Source organism: Leptonychotes weddellii, chromosome 15, assembly GCF_054177405.1.
Source record: "Leptonychotes weddellii isolate Sample4059 chromosome 15, ASM5417740v2, whole genome shotgun sequence".
NCBI lineage: Eukaryota > Metazoa > Chordata > Mammalia > Carnivora > Phocidae > Leptonychotes > Leptonychotes weddellii.
This window is the reverse complement of record NC_138383.1, coordinates 38,725,835-38,748,192: the sequence shown is the minus strand read 5'-3', so window position 1 is coordinate 38,748,192 and position 22,358 is coordinate 38,725,835. Positions and strand designations below refer to the sequence as shown.

General features: G+C 49.8%; 1 protein-coding gene and 1 long non-coding RNA gene across 3 annotated transcripts in view; both read right to left on the bottom strand.

The window, feature by feature from the left end:
• The window catches only part of RPH3AL (rabphilin 3A like (without C2 domains)), an 84,839-nt gene extending 79,652 nt beyond the window's left edge, over positions 1-5,187 (bottom strand). Inside the window, exon 1 of one of the 2 annotated variants that reach the window (XM_081806132.1) lies at positions 5,166-5,187. The gene's annotated coding sequence lies outside the window, so the exon portion shown is untranslated. Of the gene's footprint in view, positions 1-4,463; positions 4,629-5,165 lie in introns of those variants that run through there. The other variant, XM_081806129.1, reaches the window with a different exon arrangement.
• Positions 5,188-14,668: 9,481 nt separating this feature from the next.
• The window catches only part of LOC145717400 (uncharacterized), a 13,553-nt gene continuing 5,863 nt past the window's right edge, over positions 14,669-22,358 (bottom strand). The window contains exon 3 of the long non-coding RNA XR_014140592.1: positions 14,669-14,827. This is a non-coding gene — a long non-coding RNA (uncharacterized LOC145717400). The remainder of the gene's footprint in view (positions 14,828-22,358) is intronic.

Sequence of the window (22,358 nt, the reverse complement as noted above, 5' to 3'; positions counted from 1 at the left end):
AGAAAGGAATGTCACACGGACATCAATTTGTTAACATAAAAAATGCATCTGCCCTATGACACAGGGATTCTGTTTCTCGGGATCTGCTCTAAGGAAACCTCAGCACGTGTGCACAGGTGGAAAGTTCTGGGACAGTCTTTGTGGCAGTTTGGAGTCGTGAAAAACTGTACAGTCTGAACATTCATTGGTGGTGGAATAGCTAAAGAAACTCAATCATATGGTTTGTGTGATCCATCCATGTGGTTCCATGTGCCTGTAAATGGTCCATCCTCGCTGTAGTAGAGTGTTTCTATCGTGTGTATTCCTCCCAACGTATCTGTCCATTCTACTCCATTGGGTGATTTCCAGTGTTTTGGCGATTACAAATAGTGCTGCTGTAACATTCAAGTACATGCATTTTCACCACAGCCTTTTGCCCTTAAGACATAAAAAGTGGTAAACTGAAGGGACACCTGGGTGGCTCAGATGGCTGGGATCTGCCTTCCGCTCAGGTCGTGATCTCCGGGTCCTGGGATCGAGCCCCAGGTCAGGCTCCCGACTCAGCGGAGAGTCTGCTTCTCCCTCTGCCTCTACCCCCTCACTCGTGCTCTCTCTCTAATGAATAAATAAAATCTTTTTTTAAAAATGGCAAACTGAAAAAATAAATAAATAAAAAGTTGAAGACCGCCACTTTAAGCCTCAATCTCGAGAAAGCCAACCTGCCCTACCTCTCCAATTCACACTTTCGTTCTTTAAACAGCCCTTCCATGGGCTACACCAAGTAAAGGGCACTGGCCACAGGGGCCACACTGCCTAGGACCATTGCTGTGTGTCCTCGGGCAAGCGCTTCACTTCTCTACACATCAATTTCCTTACCTATAAAATGAGGATAATAATAGTACTTTCCATTTCCCTCGGTTGAGGATTAAGTAAGGGAACAGCGTCTGCACTTAGTTAAGCGCTCAATCCACGTCAGGAGCTATGCCTGCTGCTAAAGGCACCTTTCTCAGCACCCTGAGGCACCTGCTAGGCGCCCCCTCCCCCAGGAGAGCCGAGCAAGGCTCTAGCGCAGAAGGAGGCAGCAAGTGAGGACAATCTCGCCCCCTGCCAGGGAAGGAGAGTGGCACCAAAAAGCCCTCCCCACCGCACCAAACCACTCTCTCCCTCCGCCTCTCCCGTCGTCGAGGACATCGGACACTTGCAATGGCCTTCACTCAAAATATGGCCTAAACCGGGGGCACCGTTCTAGAGGCATTATTAATGGCACGTATCAGCAGCCCAGTCACAGGCTGCTGGGGCACCAACAGTGCCCAGAAACCACTGCCTGAAAAAAAAAAAAAAAAAACCACGACATTTTCTAATGTGTATGCGAAAGGAGAGTGAAGTGTAGTATGTTGTGTTTTTAGGCGACAGAGATGGAAAAAAGCCCCTGGAAGCTTACGGTGCAGAGACCTTAGGAGCAAGAGACTCGGGGCCTCACGCTAGTGGTTGCCATGGCAATCATATTTCACAGCAGGAACTCATTTTCATATGACAGTGACCTGCAGAGGGAAGGAAGGACTAGGAAACTTCTTTCGATGAAGGAGGTTCAGTTTGGGGGGGAGCTGGGATTGATTTTCTTGACCAAAAAAAAAGCAAGTAAAAGTGCCTTAAGGGACAGACATGACCCGAACTACCTGAGGGCCCTGCAGGGTTCTCTGTACCACAACTTTTACTTAAGACACACACACACACACACACACACACACACACACGCCCTGTTTCTAAGGCCTCAGGGCAGATGTCACAGCCTCCCTGAGTCCCTTGCCCCACCATTAACCATCTGTTCTGTTACAGTCTTTCCCTGGAGTCCCAAAGCAACCAGCTGACCAAGCCACCGGCCCAGCCCCTGCACCTGGGCCAGGTGCCAAGAGGACACATAACACTCCTTGGGCTGAAGCACACGCTTCCCTGAACAGCAAATCCTAGCACTGAAAACATCTTGGTAGTCAGGCGGACTCGAGTTCCAACCTGTGCCCGGCCCGCTCACAAGCTGTGTGATGGAGGCAAGTCCCTCAAGCTCTCTGGCTTGGTGTCCTCATGGGCAGGACGAGACAATAATTGCAGCAGTCATCCCTCTGGGCATCGGGAGGATCACACATATACAAGGGAGTGCCTGGAAAGATCAGCACACTGCCCCGCTTCTAATGACCACTCAAATAGCTGCTACCATTAAGGGCCGGAAAAGCATCTCTCACAACCAGAGGCTGAAGGCAGAGAACACAGTATTCAACTGGGTGGCACACACGGTAATGAATCCATTAATAACCCAGCAGGAGTGTAGACGGATGGGGATCCGGAAGACTGGAAGAGTCTAGGACAGAGGTGCAGTTTCAGCCAGACTCTGAAGGCTAACAGGGAGGTATTCGCGGATGTCTGGGAGTGGGAACTCCTTTCTTGAGTGCTTGCAGGGGGCCCGGGTCCTGGGGATCCAGAAGGGGAACACGCTTCAAGGGCCCAAAGGGCCAGAGATCAGCAGCAGACAGCTGCACCAGGGCATGATGAAGAGGGAAAGCCAAGAAAAGGGCCCCGAGTGCAGCCAGAAAGGTCACAAAGCTTTCCCAGGGCAACAGCGACCGAGCGTGAACCCAGAGGGTAAGAGCAAAGGGGATGACTGCGGTAGGGAGGGAAGAAGCTGCAGGCCTGGAAATGGGTTTGGGAGAGTGAGGCCCCATGAATGAGGAGCCTTCAACTCAGGGCGGAAGAGCTCGGCTTTGTGTGGGAGGAATGCGGAGCCTCTGAAGATTGCTCAGGGGAGGAGGGTCAGCCACTGGGCAAAAGCAGGAGTCAGGGACCATCAGTCTACCGGTGACCTGATAGATGGACTGCAGAGGCTGGACGGGATGCTGGCACCAGACCAGCGGAAGGGCCTCGGAGCCCTGCCTGAGATGTTCGAGGCCTGCAGTAGTAGTTCACAGAGGGGTGGCGAGAGGTAGAGACACTTCAGGGAAAAGGGAGTATAACCGAGGAGGGAACCCCACTGCTGAGGAGCAAGTGAGAGCATCTGCCTCAGAGGAGGAGGCCAGACTCGGATGTTTGGTTGGGGTGTCACTCGGGCATCCAGGGGGCCGGGACTGATGCTAGAAGCCAGAGAGGGGGGCTGCCCTGAAGGGCTCCTGAAGAAAGCCCCTGCAAAGTTAAACACAGCATCTCAAAACACATCCCGCTAGGGGCGCCTGGGTGGCTCAGTCAGTTAAGTGTCTGCCTTCGGTTCAGGTCACGATCTCAGGGTCCTGGGATCGAGCCCGGCATCGGGCTCCCTGCTCAGCAGAGAGCCTACTTCTCCCTCTCCCTCTGCCTGCCGCTCTATCTACTTGTGCTCTCTCTCTCTCTGTCAAATAAATAAAACCGTAAAAAAAAAAAAAAAGAAAATATTACTTCATTATTAAAAAAAATCCCTCTGAGGGGGGAAGAGGGGTCCAAAGAGAAAGAACAATGGAGAAGAGCCAAACCAGGAGAGCGGGGTGCCCCAGAAATCACATCAAAGAAGGCTGCAGAGAAGACACACGCACACAGGCGTCCGCTCCCCAGGCAGAAGGACGAGGCCAGCAAAAGAGCAGTGTTTGGAAACAAGATGACTTTCAGGAAAGCAGTTTCAGCAGAGGGGTGGTGGGGCCAGGCTGTGCCAGGCTGCGGAGGATTAAAAGGGGAGGCAGGCAGCAGGTGCAGAGCACTTGTCTGGAAAATGTGACAGTGAGAGAAGAGGAAATGAAGCTTAGGCCTCTGATGCATGATTCCCCCCCCCAAGAGATGGGAGGGCAAGTGGATGTCACAGGCAGGAGGGGGCATGGAGACCCCGGTAAGGGCACATTCGTTCAAGGTGGAGGGAAGGGAAGGGGCAGAGACTGGACCGCAGCCCTGGCTCTGCCAGTGCTCTTACCAGGGTGCCCAGGGCCACCCCTGATTCCCCAGCCCCCAGCAGCTGGGAAGATCAAAGATTCCCATGGAGCAGCACAGGTGGAACCAGAATCCCTCTGGCCCTGATCTGAGGCTAGGTTTCCACCTTCTGCATCACACCTCTCCCTAGAATGACGTCGGGGGAAGGAATTGGGGGGGGGGGGTTACAGACCACCCAGATGGGAAAATCAGGTCCTCAGCCTTCCCAGCAGCCAGGAAGGAGACAGAAGTCTCAAACCTCCCAGCAGAGCTCTTGCTGAAGCCCAAGAAAGGGGGCTTCAGCCCCCAAAGCGCAAGTGTCATGGGCACTACTAGGCACCCCGGATGGATTTCAACACTTCCTTCAAGTCTTCTGCCTGGGAAAAACAGGTGGGCCTGATGGCTAGGAGTGGGTTTCCCGAGGGCTAGCAAACAAACCCAGGGCAGGATTCTCAGACTGAAAGAGGTGGGCAGGGTGAGGCAGAGGAAGCCCGTATGCCCAGTGAGAAATACCCGCATCCGGCACTCACACGCTCCTGGGCCCCAACGTCCCGCTCCCGACCACCTACCCAGGGGCGAGAGCCCAAACGTCCCGGGCCCGGGCCCAGCACGGCGCCCCAAGCCAATCACCCGGAGTGTGGGATCCTCACGGAGGGCAAGTGGAGCGCAGACGGGCAGCGGCTCGGCCACACCGGGGCCCCTCTCGCCGCACGTGCGCGCCCCGGCGGGCAGCTGGCGACCGGCGCTCGGTAAACACCGCACTTGTTGACCGGCTCGCGGGCCTCGCTCACCCCAGCGCCGCCTGGCGTCTGCAGCCGCGCTCGCCCGCCCGCCCTCTCGCCGCCCACTCCCCTCCCCCACCCGGCCGCCCCCGCCTCGCCCCGGCGGCGCCCAGGCTGCGGGCGCACCACGCGCTCCCCCGAGGGCCCCCGGCCGACAGCAGGCCAGACCCGGGGCGCACGCCGTTCCGGGGGGGCGGGGGGCGGGGGGGCGCTGCCCGCGGCCGCTCGGGTCCAGCCCAGGCTCCGGGAGAGGCGGGCGGCGGGCGCGGCGGGGAGGGGAGCGCGACGCCAGGGCCAGGAGCGCCCCGCCGGCCCCCGGGACTCGCCCCCGCGCGTGAGCCGAGAGTTCCCGGGTCCCTGGTCCCGCCCGCCGCTCCGCGGCCGCCCCGCGCGCCCCCACCCCCCCGAGAGCCAGACGCACCCCCCCACCCCCGGCCCTCCGAGACTGGGCCGCGGACGAGGGGGTGGCCCCACTTTGGCCACACTCACCTGGGCTTTGGGGGGGCGGTCGGCCGTGCCGCCCGGCGCGCTCCCTGGCTGCCCTCTGCCGGCCGCCGCAGGTACCCGGGCGCCCGCCCCACCCCGCCCCGCCCCTCGCCGCCCCGGGACCTGTGGCCGCGCGCGGGAGAGCCGGGCCTAAGGGCCCCTGGTAGGCGAGGGCCCCTCCGCGCCGCAGCCCTCGCAATGGCCCCTTCTTGTTACTGGATTCCAAACATCCCTCTTTTCCATAAGCAGCTTCAAGTCCCCAGAGCCAAAAATGACCCATTCTAACAACCCCAGGACGCAAAGGGAAGGCAGGTATGGGTTCTGGGGCCTGAAACAGAACGCGGCACCCGCTGGAGCTCAACATCAGTTTGTTGAATGAACGAACCCTCCATTGATGGTGGGACAAATGGAGGCAACGCTACAGTGACTAGAGGAAACAGCGACAAAAAGCTAAAGCTTTCATCAGCCTGGTGTCTTGGCTTCACCATTTCAAGAACATCTGCAATGTTCTCCATTTTCCTTCGCTCTGAGCCTCGGGGTGGGAGTGGCCATGCTAAAGTCCTTCAACCCTCCACTCTACCCCAAAACAATTTTATGAAATAATTCCCTGAGAGAACACCAGAAACCGGTAGTTGAGTGATCACCAAATCTGAGAGTCCTGGTTTCCAACACACAGCAGCCCCCTCCAGTACGGGGAGACACCTCCATTTGGGATCTGGATCTTCCCCATGGGAGATGTGATCTTGGCCATGGGAGCAAACGTCTCTAAACTAGCACTGTCCAGCAGGCTTCCCGCAATTACAGAAATGTCATATTGCTGGGCGGTCCACTAGCGAGTAGTCTTCTTAAATTTCATTGAATTTTACTTAATTTAAATCTAAATCACCATGGTAGCTAGTGGCGAAGTCTCAGTTTCTTTATATGCAAAATAGACATAATAGTCCTATTGTGAGGATTGAATGACCCAAGACCTGGCTCATTGTAAAATCTCAGGGGTGCCTGAATGGCTCAGCTGGCCGAGTGTCTGTCTTAGGCTCAGGTCATGGTCTCAGGGTCCTGGGATCGAGCCTCCCTCCCACCCTATTGGGCTCCCCACTCAACGGGGAGTCTGCTTCGCTCTCTGCACCCCCCCATGCTTGCTCTCTTTCAAATAAATAAATAAAATCTTTAAAAAATAAAAATAAAAGCTCAGTCAGAGGGAGTTATTAACATCATTTTCACCACCATCACCTCACTAACCCTAAAATGTCAAAGCTGCAGGGATCCTACAGGCTCTACCCCAGCTTCCCGCCCCAAAACCACCCTCCAGGAGTTGTTCTCCTTCTGCTTGCAATGGCTTGTGACAGAGCGCTTACCATCTCCGGGGGGACCTCGTTTCTCTTTGGACTGCTGACCACCTGGAGAAGATTTATACCTAACACTTTTGTGTGAGTAGATTTTGGTGGACAACTCAAAGAAGTGTTGAGTTTCAAGAGTGCTCAACAGCCAAGGGTGAGGCCCAAGGCAGGGAGCTTCGAAAGAATCAGTGCCTTAAATTAGGGACGGAGCCTGCTTTTATTTCAAGCCTACACGTACTCGTCAGGTATGTTGGAAGATGCCCCACTACTGAGATTTGTCTGATGTTTTTCCACAGTCACAGTGGGGCTAGGGGTTTGGGGAGAAAGACAATAGAGGCAGGAGCCATTTTCCTCACATCTCATTCAAGAGTTCACAACTGTTGCCATAATTTATCACCGTTGACTGTTGGCCTTGATCACCTGGCTGAGGTAGTGTTCGTCAGATTTCTTCACTCCAAAGTGGGGTCTTATGTTCCTCCTTCTTTAGGGTGGAGTAGCTACATAATTTATTTGGAATTCTTCTGTATGGCAAATTTGTCTCTTCCCCCCCTGTGATATTGTGATAGAACAAGAAATACATATTTTGGTCTTCTTCCTAACTCCTGACCAGAGCTCCTAAAATCCTTCTTATTTCCTAGGTGATAAGAACAATAGGGCCATCTTCTGTTATAAAATTTAGGTTTTGCCCCAGGCTCCTGAAACAGCCCTAGAGTGATCAAGTGAGAGGAGCATCTTTTCTTATTCATAACAAGCCCCTTTCAAGCACACCTGAGCCTGTATTAATGAGTGACTTTTGGAAAACCCTTAAGGATTGCCCAAGGGATGGATGAGCCAGTTGCCAGGGGGACTAAACTGTGCTTAAAGGGTTGGAACTTTCAGCCCCGCCTCCGGGGAGCAGAGAGGGAAAGGGGCTGGAGACTTGACTTAATGGTCAACGGCCAAGGATTTTACCCATCATGCTGACAGAAGGAGGCCTCCACAAAAATCCTGACAGGTTTGGAGAGTTTCCGGCTTGGTGAACACATGGACGGGCTGGGTAGGTGACGCCCCAGAGACAGCACGGAAGCTCTGCATCCCTTCCCACATACCTTGCCCTATGCATCCCTTCATCTTGTTCCTGTGTATCCTTTAATAAATCCTTTGTAATAAATTGGTGATACCCCCCCTCCTCCCCCGCCAATTTATAACCAATCAGTTTGAAGCATGGGAGGCCTGGACCTGTGACTGGCATCTGAATGGAAGTGGGGGTGGGGGAGGTGTTGTGGGATTGAGACCTTAATTTGTGAAGTCTGTGCTACTTCTGGGCAATTAGTGTCAGAACTGAATTAAATTGTAAAACGCTCAGCTGGCGTCTGCCGAGAATTGAAGGCTTGCTTGGTGTGGAAAAACCCATGCATCTGGTGCCAGGAGTGTTATATGTCTAAAAGGGAACAAAGCAAAATTTTCCTTCAGTCGATGTCAGAAAAGTGGGATTGGCTGGAATGGCCCTGGCTGGTGAAAACGGTGTGCTTTGGGAAGAAAAAGAATCAGAAGGTGAGAGTGAGGAACTGTGGACTCCTAGGTGGTCCCCGATGGTCTGGAGCGGCAGCTGTGCTCAGTTACTAAACGTAAATGTTACCAGTGGAATTTAGAGGTAAATCCAACTCCCAGGGAGTTGGCTCACAGGATGTATAAGGAAATGCAAACCAGTAAGAAAAAGGCAAAATACTCAGTCCTTCGGTTATTATTGGTAATAGCTCAAATGAAATTAAAAGCGAGTTCTGGGTTGGACTTTGATGCTAGACTAAGCTCAGATTTGGGTCTAAGTTTTGGTTACTAGCCTCGAAGCCCCCCACCAAGGGAAAAAGTATGCCGCGACAACAGAAACTACTTCTAAGACCTCTCTGGTCCCCGAGAAGGTAGTCAATGTAGGGGGGAGGGCAAAACCAAGAAACTACTGAAACCAGGGGGTGTAGTGTGAAGGAGCGGTTACATCTTGTAGATCGGTATCATCAGCTGCCCAAGAAACCTTTACTAGAATGGATTATGAAAGTAACAAATTTGGTGGCTGTGTCCCTGGTTTTGAATGCTGCCTAGTGGAAGAGCACGCTTGGTGAATGCAGGACCCACAGGTCACTAGGGAACACGCACAGACTACTAGATACATAACCCGGACACAAAGCAGCTTCTTCCCAAGGGAACAGCCAGCCTGGGGGACTCGATAAAAGCCACTGTGAGGTCTGTTTACCCTGAGAAGGGGACAGTCTGTGCCCCCCTATGTAGAGCAACCCCACGAAGCAGCAAGGCACGGGGGATGCTTTCTGATGACCCGGATATTCACTACTGTATATGCCCATTACTCAGATCATGATAAATGCCAGGGTTAGTGGGGTGCCTTTTACATGGGCACCCCATATAACCTTACCGCTGTAAAACTGAGGGACAATTCTGGAAGCCTTATCAAATTTGCTGCCTCAGCTTCCCCTCATGGGTCTTACTGATGCAAGCAAAAACATTAGGTGAATTAATGAGAGATGGGGGAAAGGCAAAGCCTAGACAGTGGTTTAAGTATGGTGGAAATTTTTAAATGGTTATTTAGAAATAAGGTGAGGGGTGCCTGGGTGGCTCAGTCGGTTAAGTGTCTGCCTTCGGCTCAGGTCATGACCCTGGGGTCCTGGGATCGAGCCCCACGTCGGGCTCCCTGCTCTGCGGGGAGCCTGCTTCTCTTTCTCCCTCTGCTGTTCCCCCTGCTTGTGCTGTCTGGCTCTCTCTCTCTCTCTCTCCCCATCAGATAAATTAATAAAATCTTAAAAAAAAAAAGGGTAATAAAGCAAATATTGATTAAAGGCAAAACAAAGAGGAAAAGTCATGGGACTCACCCAGCAGAGTGGAAATCTTTAGATGGGTATTAGGAAATGGTTGAATGAAGCAGACACTGATGGGGTTAAAACAAAGGTGCAAATAGATGGAGAACATAAAAACATGAGTGTTGGTAAGATTATGAAAGTGAGAATGTTTAAACAGGCTTTTATGTAAAGCAGTTGTGTCTCCTTGATGTGAAGGGTTTATGGGAATGAATATTATATCTGGCCAGGGAACACTTCTTCTACCTAGTATTGTAAAACCAAAGCCTGTTGATGGAGTCCTAATGGAGGCCACAGTTAGGAATGTAAGGGTTTGTAGAATTGGAACTAAGGCAAAAGTTTGTAGTTGGAATGTTTGAACAGGCTTTATGTGAACCAGTTACATCTATTTGCCTGATTATTGACGATGAGGATGTGTTAGAGCAGGCAGCTAGGCAGGCTTTAACAGGATGCCTGGGGGCCTGGAGGCCCGCTCCCAGGAAAGTTAGCAACCTGCCCTGACAGCATTCCACATCCGAGGCCACAAGAAGCCAGATCAAACTGGACCGGCCCCAGACAAAGGCCTGAGACTCTGACCAAGTGAGAAGGAGAAATCGCAAAACCACAGGAATCCCCTCCCCAAGTAAGAAATAGTCCACACCTTCGTGAAGGACCGTCAATAAAAGATAGAGACCCAGACCCCTGGCACAGCTCTCCCTGGGCTCGCGCTCCCTCACCTCCCCGGAATGCCCTCTCTCGCTCTTCACCTGTGGTGCCCAAACACTGTCTGGCCCGTCCTTGAATTCTTTTCTCGCGACAAGAGTAAGACTCTCCGGGGACGTCTGGGGGCTGAGATCGGCAGTCGCCTCAGAACCTGGACGTCTCCCCAGTCCACCCAGCAACAGATGGACGTTGTGTCTGACTAGGGAATGTTCCTCCTACCTGGGATTGTAAAATAGAAGGGATGTGAACCTGGGTGGCACAGTCCGTTAAGCGTCTGACTCTTGGTTTCAGCTCAGGTCGTGATTTCAGGGTCGTGAGATCGAGCCCCATGTAGCGCTCAGCACCCAGCACAGAGTCTGCTTACAGCTCTCTCTCCCTCTCCCTCTGCCAACCACCCCTCACACTCGCTCGCTGTCTTTAAAATAAATAAATAAAAATTTTAAAAAAGGAATGTAAATCCACCCTTAAGCAATATTAATTGGGCATGCTAAATGGGAACACGTAAGCCTGTCTGAGCCCACAAAGTGTCGAATAGAAGCTGGAGTGCTGGGACGCCTGGGTGGCTCAGTCGTTAAGCGTCTGCCTGCAGCTCAGGTCATGATCCCAGGGTCCTAGGATCGAGTCCCACATCGGGCTCCCTGTTCAGTGGGGAGCCTGCTTCTCCCTCTCCCTCTGCTGGTCCCCCCACTTGTGCTCTCTCTCTCTCTCTGACAAATAAATAAATAAAAATCTTAAAAAAAAAAAAAGTTGGAGTGCTGATAGGGACAAATTCTCTGGGTCATAGCCCTATGTAGGGTATAGACTGGGGCTTCTGGCAAAAAGCCTGTGAGTGATCCCCACAGTCTCCGGGGACTTCAGACTAGAGAATTTCCTTTTGAAGGGCATTGACTAGCTTGCTATCTGACATTTACTGAAACCGCCCCATGACTAAAGGACACAGAACAATCTTGAAGCCTGAAGTCTGCGGGATGTCTTGGATGAGGTCAGACAGGTACTCTCCTGAGGATGGCAGTGCCCAGAAGAGTTCCATAATAGCATGGAAACGGTTTATGTCGGATCATGCTGCCTGGGGAATGCATGATGAGGCCGGAGTTTCTTGGGCAAGAGACTATTACCGTGGGTGTTTGGCTGAAGAAGACTTCCAGTTGTGTGTGTATATCCTTTCTCTGTCCCTTTGAGAGGTACACGTACTTCCTAGAACTCAGGACTGACTTCCTCAAGGACCTGGGAGCCATTCCTTTAAAATATAATCATCAGGAAGGAAGGAAAGACAGGGCCCCTGTGTCTCAGTCTCTGCAGGATGATAGGAGCCTAACTGGGTAAGTGCCAGTTAGTGCCAGATTAGTGGCCCAATCCCCTTGACATTGACCCCTTACCCACCGTTGGTAATTTTTCACTTTCCTGACTGCTCAAGCCCCCACGTGCTCCCCATCCCTACCCCCTCATCCTCCCTTCAAAAGGCCAACTCCCCTCCACACAGATCAGCACCGAATTCAGTTCTATACTAAAGAAGTCTCTTTCCCGTATTGCTGTAGTATTGAATAAAATCTGTCTTTACCGCCATTAACTAATAACCAACTTTGTGTTTCTGTAACACCTCCCAGGAATTTTCTGGGTGAGATGGAGCCTGGGGCCCCCTGCCACCTCAGATCGACAGGCTTTGTGACTCAGAGTTAAACCGCAGCTCACAAAGGCAAGCATGACGTCAACTGACCCGCTGTCAGCCGATAAGGCCTGGATCTGGTCACACAAAAGGATCTCCACGCGCTCGGTCAGGGAGGCCCTAGAGAGGCAACAGGCTTCCTACAGAGATGGCAGCACTAGTCAACAACAACTAATACAGAAACTTCCATCTCTTGAGTTCTGGAAACAGCCTTGGGCCCAAAGTGTAGATACAATCAATTAACGTTCTGAAGGAAACCACAGTCCACAGAAGGGCCCCAGCACATAGTTGCACACAGTGTGGGGAAGGGGCTATGCAAACAGAACCGCAAGTGGGTGGGTCCCAACCTCCTGGGACTTGCAACATGAAGAGGCAGCCAACAGTGGCCCAGGCCTGGGTCACAGATCATTACGCTCATGGAGCACCCAGGCCCGATGTAAGTACTTTCTGTGCATTAGCTCATAGGCACTGTTAGAGTCCCCATCTCACAGGCACAGGAACCAGGGCTTGGAGAAGCTGAGCCTACTTCCCCAAGGTCACAGAGCTAATACGTGGCTGGCCCAGGGTTCCAACGCAAGCCGTCTCTAGAGCTGGCTCTTCTCCATTCCGACACACAACCTGCTTGGTGCCAAGGACAACCCTGAAAACACCTCGGCTCCCCCATTTCTGCCGCTGATGGAGGAGTGGAGTCCCTTCAGCCCTCGTCAGCCCCCTAGTCCCACCTCCCTGGGTTCCACCAGCAGAGCCCCTCTTCCGGGTTTCCAGACACCCAGGCTATGGGGGGACTTGCAGGAGGCCAAGGTCCCGGTGGGGGCTGTTCGATCAGGGCTGCCCAGTGGATGACAGGTGTCATTGCAATGCTCCCAGGCACAGGAAGGGAAATACCCAGGAACATCCAAGGCCCCTGTCTCTGGGCCAGGCTGAAATATTCATTGGGTCACTATGATTGTAGGGCAAAATCTTGAGGAAAACACTCTTGGTGCTGGGGCCGGAGGTATGGCCCTGACAAGCATCATTTCATTGGCTTCCACAAATTGCTTCAAACGTCCTGAAAGTTGTGTTTTCAAGGAATAAATGTCATCTCCCAGGGTCAGGCAGGAGTTGAGAATGTCATCACTGATACTGCACGCAGGCCATTTTGTCTCAAGAAATAAATAGCGCTCTGAATGCAGCCGGCATGCTGGGGTCTCAAACAGACCAGGTTCAGCGACGCACCACCAACAACAGGGTGGTGGCAAAGCCAGAAAGGAAGTCACTTCCTGAGGCCAACACGGGGCAAACAAGGGACTAATGTCTCAAATACTGTCTCCAGAGTGCCGAAAATACTTCCAGGTTTACGTAAGGAAAATGTGGGGCAAAGTGGGCGGGCAAGTGCAGGTAGGCAGTCAAGGTCAAATCTATCACTGTCTTAGAGACAGTCACGGGCGGGGGGCCTTGCTGGCTCAGGGCCGTCCTTAGTGCTTGAGGGGGTAGTTTTGGCTCTCTTCAGGGGATGCTTTGCCCGCAGGGTCTTCCACCGGAGCAAGGAGACCAGAAAGCAAGAAGAACCCAACTAGAAAGTTTGAAGTCAAAATGGGGGCAGCCAGAGTCCTCTTTCATGAAATTTAAAGCAAAGCAGGACAAAACAAAATACAACATTATACACGTGATGCCGACAGGCCGGCTCCAGGCACCCGGAGGGCGTCCCACAGGACCAGCCAAGAGAGTCCCTGGCTGTGCACAGGATAGAAATCAAATGCGAGCCAGCCAGCAGGAGGTAAACACAGAGTTTATTGAAGGTGTAGAGAGAATGCAGGTGTGTGGGAGACCCAAAGGAAAGAAGGAGGTCTCATCTTTGTTTGGGGCCTGGGGGTTTTTACTAAAAAGCATGGTGGCCTGGTGTACCTGTCCTCTCGGGCATCAAGGAACTGGTCAGAGCGAAGATGAGGGCCCAGGTGTTATTCCTTAGAGCCGGGGGGACCTGGGGTCCAAATGTCTAGTGCTGGTGGTCTGGAATATGCATATGATAGCTTCTTCCTGTCATTGGCACCTGGTCCTTCCTTAGATGTTATCCACCCTAAGGAAATCACTAACTCCTTGTCCCTTATGAGCAGGACATACACTATTTGCATTCTGAGGCATGTGTAAAAGTGAGGGTGCAGGTCCTAGCAAGAACAGAAGCAGGAAAAGGAGCAAAAAGCAGGTTTCCCTATCTCACAGGCATGAGGGACTGGATTAAAGGTTTTTCAAAAACTCATGTAATCCTCTCTGCAGCTCTAGGATGTAAGTACTCATTATGGTAACTGTTCAAAAGATGAGAAACAGAGAGGTTAAGTATTGCCCCAGGTCACACAGCAAATAAGTAACAGAGCTAGGATTGAAATCCCAGCAGTCTGGTTCCAGAGCCCCTCCAAGTAACCAGCACAGGACGCAGCCAGCCGGGGTGGGGCAGGTGGGTAGCTGGGTGGCTCCCCCCACCCCAGGCCTCGGGTCAACCCAAACAGTTCTCCAAGCTTCTGGCATTTCCCCTGCCAGTTTCTCCCTCTGGAACCCCAGCTCTTACAGGGTCTGGGTTCAGGTCTGAAGATGAGTTTTTTAAATGCTAAAAACAAGGGGCGCCTGGCTGGCTCAGTCAGTAAAGTGTGTGACTCTTGATCACAGGGTCGTGAGTTCAAGCCCCACTTTGGGTACAGAGAGTACTTAAAATGCTAAAACCAGGAGATGGGAGGATCAGTCTTTCAGTCAATGGCAGATCCCACTCTTTTCTGTGCTGTATTTGTCTGCTCTGGTGGCTGAACATACCAGGAAGTCACTCAGTGAGCCTGGTATAAGGTGGAGCATAGGAAGTGGAGAGGTAAAGCTGTGGTCTATGGGGAAGGGGGATGAAGGGGGTCGGGGGTGGGGTGTGGGGGAAGGTGGAAGACAAAAATCCGGATGAGTCTACTCAGGCTGTCACAACAAAGTACCGCGGACTGCAGGGGGTTAAACAACAGAAATTTATTTCCCACATTTATTGAGGGTAGAAGTCCAAGATCAGGGTGCTGACAGGAGTGGTTTCTTCCGAGGCCTCTTTCCTTGGCTTGTAGACAGCCCTCTTCTTGATGTGTCCTCATATGGTTGTCCCTCTGTGTAAGTTGTATCCTAATTATAATGATATCAGTCACAATAAACTAGGGCCCACTCTAATATCCTCATTTTCATTTATTACTGCTTTAAAGATCCTATCTCTAAATACAGTCACATTCTGAAGTACTGGGGGTTAGGATTTCAACATGGGAATGGAGGTGACACAGTTTAGCAGATAATAGGATCCTAAGGAAATGTACAGGCTGGAGTTGTGTGAAGTTTTGAATTGCTTAGAAAACATTTTAGACGGGCACCTGGCTGGCTTAGTTGGAAGGGCATGTGACTCTTGATCTCAGGGTTGTGAGTTCAAGCCCCACGTTGGGTGTAGAGATTACTCGAGTAAATGAATAAAAATAAAAACTTAAAAAAATATATTTTAGACATACCAAAAAGTATAAGGAATAATATAAAATATACATAAATGGGGGTACCTGGGTGGCTCAGTTGGTTAAGCATCCGACTCTTGGTTTCAGCTCAGGGTCCTACGATCAAGCCCCATATTTGCTCCTTGCTGGGTGTGGAGCCTGCTTAAGATTCTCTCTTCCTCTGCCCCTCCCCTATTTCCCTCTCTAAAAACAAAATAAATAAGTTATGTACACACATGTCTCCCTCTCCCACTCCCCCTGCTTGTGTGTCTTCTCTTGCTGTGTCTCTCTTTGTCAAATAAATAAATAAAATCTTAAAAAAAAAAAGAAATGAAATGTTTCTGGGGCTGGCTCAGTCAGTAGATATGCAATTCTTGATCATGATCAAGATCTTGGTCATGAGTTTCAGCCCCACTTTGGATGTAGAGATTACTTAAAAAAGAATTTAAAAATTTTTAAAAATGAAATGTTTCCAATACAGTGGAAGCACCTTGTATAATCTTTCTGGTTATGATCACCTCCCAACCTCCAGAGGTAACCTTTTCTAGAATTCAGTGTTTCTGGTTTCCCTGCATTCCTTTATACTTCTACCACGTACCTGTGCATCCTAAAATGAAATATTGTTTTTTGTGCTTTAAACTTTATGTAAATGGTAAAATTCTCTATGCTTTTTTATTTTTTTAAGATTTTATTCATTTATTTGAGAGAGAGAGCAAAGCAGGGGGAGGAGGAGAGAGAGAAGGAGAAGCAGACTGCCCACTGAGCAGGGAGCCAGATGCCAGGCTTGATCCCAGGACCGTGAGATCATGACCCGAGCCAAAGGCAGACACAACCAACTGAGCCTCCCAGGCGCCCCATAATTGCTCAGTTTCTAAAACTTGAATGAACTCATTTTATTTTTTAAAGATTTTATTTATTTATTTTATTTTAGAGGGGGGGAGGGGCAGAGGGAGAGGGAGAGAGAGAGAGAGAATCTCAAGCAGACGTCCCCCTAACCGCGGAGCCTGACACAGGGCTCGATCCCATGACCCTGAGATCATGACTTGAGCTGAAGTCAGAGGCTTAACCCACTGAGCCACCCAGGTGCCCCTACAATTAACCATTTTATTAATTAATTAATTAATTTATTTATTTATTTATTTTTTAAAGATTTTATTTATTTATTTGACAGAGAGAGAGATAGGAGAGCAGGAACACAAGCAGGGGGAATGGGAGAGGGAGAAGCAGGCTTCTTGCCGAGCAGGGAGCCCGATGTGGGACTTGATCCCAGGACCCTGGGATCATGACCTGAGCCGAAGGCAGACGCTTAATGACTGAGCCACCCAGGCGCCCTACAATTAACCATTTTAAAGTGTACAGCGCAGGGTATTGAGTGCATTCACAGTGTTGTGCAACCACCACTTCTCTCTAATTTCAAAATTTTTCATCACACTAAAAGAAACCCCCACATCCATTAAGTAATTACTTCCTGTTTCCCCCTTCTTCCCACCCCCTGGCAACCACTAATCTGCTTTCTGTCTCTATAGATTTGCTTATCTATATTTTGCAACTTTTTTGCTCAACATTTGAGAGATTCATCCATGTGGTCACATTTGACCATAGTTTGTTTGCTTTTCATTCCCATAAAATAAAATTAGTTCCATCATGGGACTCAACCACATTTTGAAAAGTCTTACTCTTAAAAAGTTTTTTTAAATAATAAAATAAAATTCTTACTCCTACTGATGAATTTATGGAAGTTTAAAAAAATCGTTTAAAAAATAAGTATTATATGCATTGGACAACAAAGTCAAGCATCACAAAAGAAGATAAAGTGAAAATTGTCTCCCCTGATTCTTATATATCCTTTTAGCACTATGCCAGGCACACACACACACAAATATATATGTGTATTTACGTTTTGTTTTGTTTTTTTTTTTAAGTATGCTCTATGGCAGTGTGCAGTCCAACACAGGGCTTGAACTCACGACCCTGAGATCAGGACCTGAGCTGAGATCAAGAGTCAGATGCTCAACCAACTGAGCCACCCAGGTGCCCCATATATGGCATATATTTTTTACACATGTGTTATTTAATAAGCATTTATTTCTTTTAAAGTTTATTTAGGGGCACCTGGGTGGCTCAGTGGTTAAGCGTCTACCTTCGGCTCGGGTCATGATCCCAGGGTCCTGGGATCGAGCCCCGCATCAGGCCCCCTGCTCGGCGGGAGGCCTGCTTCTCCCTCTCCCACTCCTCCTGCTTGTGTTCCTTCTCTGACAAATAAATAAATGAAGTCTTAAAAAATAAAATAAAGTTTATTTATTTTTAGTAATTTCTACACCCAGTGTGGGGCTCAAACCCACAACCCCAAGATCAAGAGTCGCATGCTCCTCCGACTAAGCCAGCCACGCACCCCTAATAAGTATTTATTGAGTGCTTGTTGTATGTCAAGCACTGCTTTAGGTGTTGGAGGTACAGCAGTGAACAAAACAAAGTCTCCAGCTTATATTCTAGCAGAGACAGAGGAGGCACAAACAACTAGATGTAGATGTCAAAGGATGATAAATGCTCTGGAGGAAAATAAAGGAGAGTCAGGGACAGTAGTCAGGAAAGGCTTCTCATAAGATAATATTTGAATTGTATCTATCCTCCACCGTTTGTTCGGTCGTAGGACCTGTGAATTAAACTGATAGAAGACAGATTTACAAGAGAATAAAAGTTTTAATTATCTATACACCAGAGCTTACAAAGACAAAAATGTGGCCAAGGAGGGGGCCAGGTGCTTGAGGCTTGTATACAGTCTTAGGCTAAACAAAAGAATAGGGATTTGGGGCTTTTAGGTGGGGAGGGAATAGGGGAAGGTGACCGGGAGTAGTATGGTAAGCAAGGGCTGTCTAGTAAGGTTTGTTATGCAGATTTAAGTCAGTGACTTCTTGGAACTAAGAGTTCGTTTCTTCTGGTAGGGGAGAAGGAGACATCTCTACAAAGGTAAATTTCTTTTATAAATGTCAGTTTCCGTTACAAGAGCTTTTTAGAGCTTCTCCTGTGTCTGCTAGTTCTCAATGGCCTTTAGCTCAAAATAAACCATATTCCAAAGAGGTGTATTTTGGGGTGGCATATTCTGGTACCCTTTAGAATGAAGGCAGGACATCTAGAGCAAGACTGTTCTGGGGCAGCAAGCATAAAGACGGGAGCTGAGCTGTCTCAGCGTGTTGAAGCAGCAGCAAGCTTGGGGGCCTGGAGGGGAGGGGGGGTGGCTAGCAGGTGTTAGCAAACCATTTACACTGCTCTGCACTATTCTCCGCCATGAGCACTCTCTTGGCCTCTGTCCCGAATCGGTCTAAATCAAGCTGCCTCATTCTGTTTCAGAAGCTGCCAGGGACTCCACCATATGGATATAGTGCAATTTATTTAACTGGTTGTAGGGTTTTCCTTCAACTTTTTTTTTTTTTTTTAAGGTAACATGAGGTATGAAGTGTGTAAAAAAGAAAACCACAGGCCCAAAATGGCATCACTTAGGCCAAGTCAGCTAACCAAGACTCACCTAACCTAACTGCAGTTTCAAACTCCCAGAAATGTAACCTTTAACCAGTCGACATGGAATTTCCTGGTCAATACTAGGAAATTTACTGATATAACCCTTCCACTCCCCTTAGGAGGGCAATCTTGCCTAAACAATGCATTCCTTGCTAATAATTTCCTTCCTTCCTCCCTCCCTCCACTCTTCCTTCCTTCCTTCCTTCCCTCCTCTCTCCCTTCCCTCCTTCCCACCTCTTCCTTCCTCCCTCCCTCCCTTCCTTCTTTCCCTCCTTCCTTCCCACCTTCCCTCCTTCCTACCACCCTTCCTTCCTTCCTTCCTTTCCACCTCCCTTCCTACCTTCCTCCCTTCCCATCTTCCTTCCTCCCTCCCTTCCTTCCTTCCTTTCCACCTCCCTTCCTACCTTCCTCCCTTCCCACCTTCCTTCCTTCCTCCCTCCCTCCCTCCCTTCCTTCCTTCTTTCCTCCCTCCCTCCCTTCCTTCCTTCCCACCTCCCTTCCTTCCTTCTTTCCCTTTTTCCCCTCTCTCTGTCTTTAAAAACCTTTCTTTCATTTGGCTCAGCGGAGCATCTCTCTACTTGCTAGATATTGGGATGCTGTTCAATTCATGAATAGATTGATAAGGCCAATTAGATCTTCAAATTTATTCAGTTGGAGTTTTGTTATTTAACAAGTGAAAATCAGGAAGTGGTTGGAGTGGGTAATAAAAGGAGGAAAGATAAAGAACAGACTTGCTCTTAACAGTTGCAAAGAAAGCCTGGGGCAAGAGTAGAAATGGAGGCCCACGTACCCTATGTCTAAATATTAAGAGTTATAAATTAAATTGACACACTGTGAAATAAAAGATGTACTATTTCCCGCCTTGACAAACAGACCTTCATAACAATCTGGAAGGCTAGATTTTAATTTAAAATTTCAGTGCCTTTGCAGTTCTGCACCTAGCCCAGGGCCTGCCACCCCTCTTCCCATTCCCAGCTCCATCCTGCACTGACAAGGTCCTTGAATGAATAGGTCCGGACACCTCAGTCTGCCTATCGAGTTGCCGTCTATGCTGTCCTTGGCCCAGGGCTACTTGGGAGGATAGGCTCAGGAAAGAGGCCCAGACAGGCCCTACACAGGGGCTGGGGTCATTTGGGCAATAAAATCCAAGACCCGCCAAGACTCAGATTGTGGGTTAAAGGATGGGGGAGAGGGACTAGGAGAGCAGGACCACTCGATTCCACAGATTTCCTGTCCCTTAGGAGGGAGAGAGCTGGAGGAGAGTCAGAGCGGGGTCCTGTGAAGCACAAGACCCAGGGCAGGGTCTCCCTTTGCCCAAGTCTAAGGCTGGTGCTGCTGAGGTATGGAGACTGCCTGGTGGCCTTGGGAAAGAAACTGAGCATGGAGACAGTGGGCAGGACAGACCAGGGAGCAGGAACCATAGCCCAGCCAGCTGCAGGGACACAGGCTGAGCAGGTAGCAGGATGGGGTAAAGTCGCAAGTTCTCCAAGGCATGCCCATGTCAAGCGCTGGCCAAAGGGAAACTTGATCCTTATAAAGAAACCTCAGCTTTTACCTGCTCAAAACAATACCAGCCACTGAGACCACAAGGAGAAAGTATAAACAAGGAAGCTGTAACAATTATAAAAACACTATCAGCTCTTCTGTCGGTCAGTGAATATCATGGTAAAATCGATGGCTCTCCTGCGAGGGATGTAGAGCTAGGAAGGTGGGTTTTGTCACCAGCAAGACTCCAAAACCTGACCTTTACTGCCCACCTGCGTGTACCCATTCACTGTTGTTTCCTTAAGTTCTTCTTTCCAGCTTTTTTTTATAAGTAAACTCTACCCTCAACGTGGGGCTAGAACCCACAACCCCAAGATCAAGACATGCAGGCACTACTGACTGAGCCCGCCAGGCACCATATTTCCAGCTTATCTTTTAACTCAGGCAAAAGATCCCACAGGCATAGCATCCTGTGATAGAAACCGAAACTACCCTCTAAGCAATAAGGACCGCCCTGACCACCCAGACCAGTTTGAGCTCAACCAAAGACTCACAGCTGTGCAGAAAGACCTAGTGTGAGAGTTATCTCTACCCTCATTATAATGCTAAAATCTGATGCTGAAATCTCCACCCAAGGAGGAGCTGAAACTCATTAACGTAACATACAATGTACGCACGCTTAGGCGCATTTCCTTAAGACCCAGATGTGACCTTATGCCCACCTCTACATACAATGACAAAACTCCTCTTTCTGAATATTGATCCTAACCCTAAATAAAAGAGACCCATTCACCCCTGCTCAGGGAGTCACAGCGTTGCAAGTCATAGCTTTGGAAGTTATTCCTCATGATCTCCTTATTTGCTGCAAATAAAATTTCCTTTGTCTGAAACTCTACCTGGTGTAGTCTCTACCTGGAACTCACCAAGGAGGGAACTCACATTAGTTCAGTTGCAATTTCAGGCCTGACTTGGTGGCCAATTTAACATAGAGAGATTGAGCAAGTCACTTCGCAAGAGATTTTTATGATTATTCAAAAATGCATTCTGGGGGCCTGGGTGGCTCAGTCAACTAAGTGTCTGCCTTCTGACTCAGGTCATGATCCCAGGACCCTGGGATCAAGTCCCACATCGGGTTCCCTGCTCAGCATGGGGTCGGCTTCTCCCTCTCCCTCTCCCCCTCCCCCCTGCTTATGCTCTCTCTCACTCACTCTATCAAATAAATAAATATTTTTAAAAAACAAAAAATGCAAACCCCCAAATCCCAAAAATGCATTCCTGGGGTCCTGGGTGGCTCAGTCAGTTAGGTGTCCAACTCTTGATTTCAGCTCAGGTCATGATCTCAGGGTCCTGGGATCAAGCTCTGAGTTGAGCCCGGTGTCAGGATCTGTGGTCAGCTGGGAGTCCGCTTAGATTCTCTCCCTCTGCCCCTCCCCCCACTTGTGCTCTTCTCTCTCAAATAAAATAAATAAATATATAAATCTTTAAAAAAAAAAAAACGGGGGTGGGGGGCGCCTGGGTGGCTCAGTCAGTTAAGTGTCCAACTCTTGATTTTGGCTCAGGTCATGATCCTGGTCATGGTCATGGGATGGAGCCTGGCATTGAGCTCCCCACTCTGCAGGGAATCTGTCTGTCCCTCTTCCTCTGCTCCTCCCCCCACTCACACTCTCTCTCTGTCTCTCAAATAAATGAATAAATAAAATCTTTTTAAAAAATGTATTCCTGAGGCGCCTGGGTGGCTCAGTCATTAGGCGTCTGCCTTCAGCTCGGGTCATGATCCTGCGGCCCTGGGATCGAGCCCCACGTCGGGCTCCCTGCTTTGCAGGGGGCCTGCTTCTCCCTCTCCCACTCCCCTTGCTTGTGTTCCCTCTCTCGCTGTCTTTCTCTCTGTGTCAAATAAATAAATAAAATCTTTTAAAAAAAAAGATTTTATTTATTTATTTGAGAGAGAGAGAATGAGAGAGAGAGCACATGAGAGGAGGGAGGGTCAGAGGGAGAAGCAGACTCCCTGCCAAGCAAGGAGCCTGATGGGGGACTCGATCCAGGGACTACAAGGATCATGACCCGAGCCGAAGGCAGTCGCTTAACCAACTGAGCCACCCAGGCCCCCAAATAAATAAAATCTTAAAAAAAAAATGTATTCCTTTGCTGAGTGTGAATTTTCTCTTTCAAAGCTGACTGGC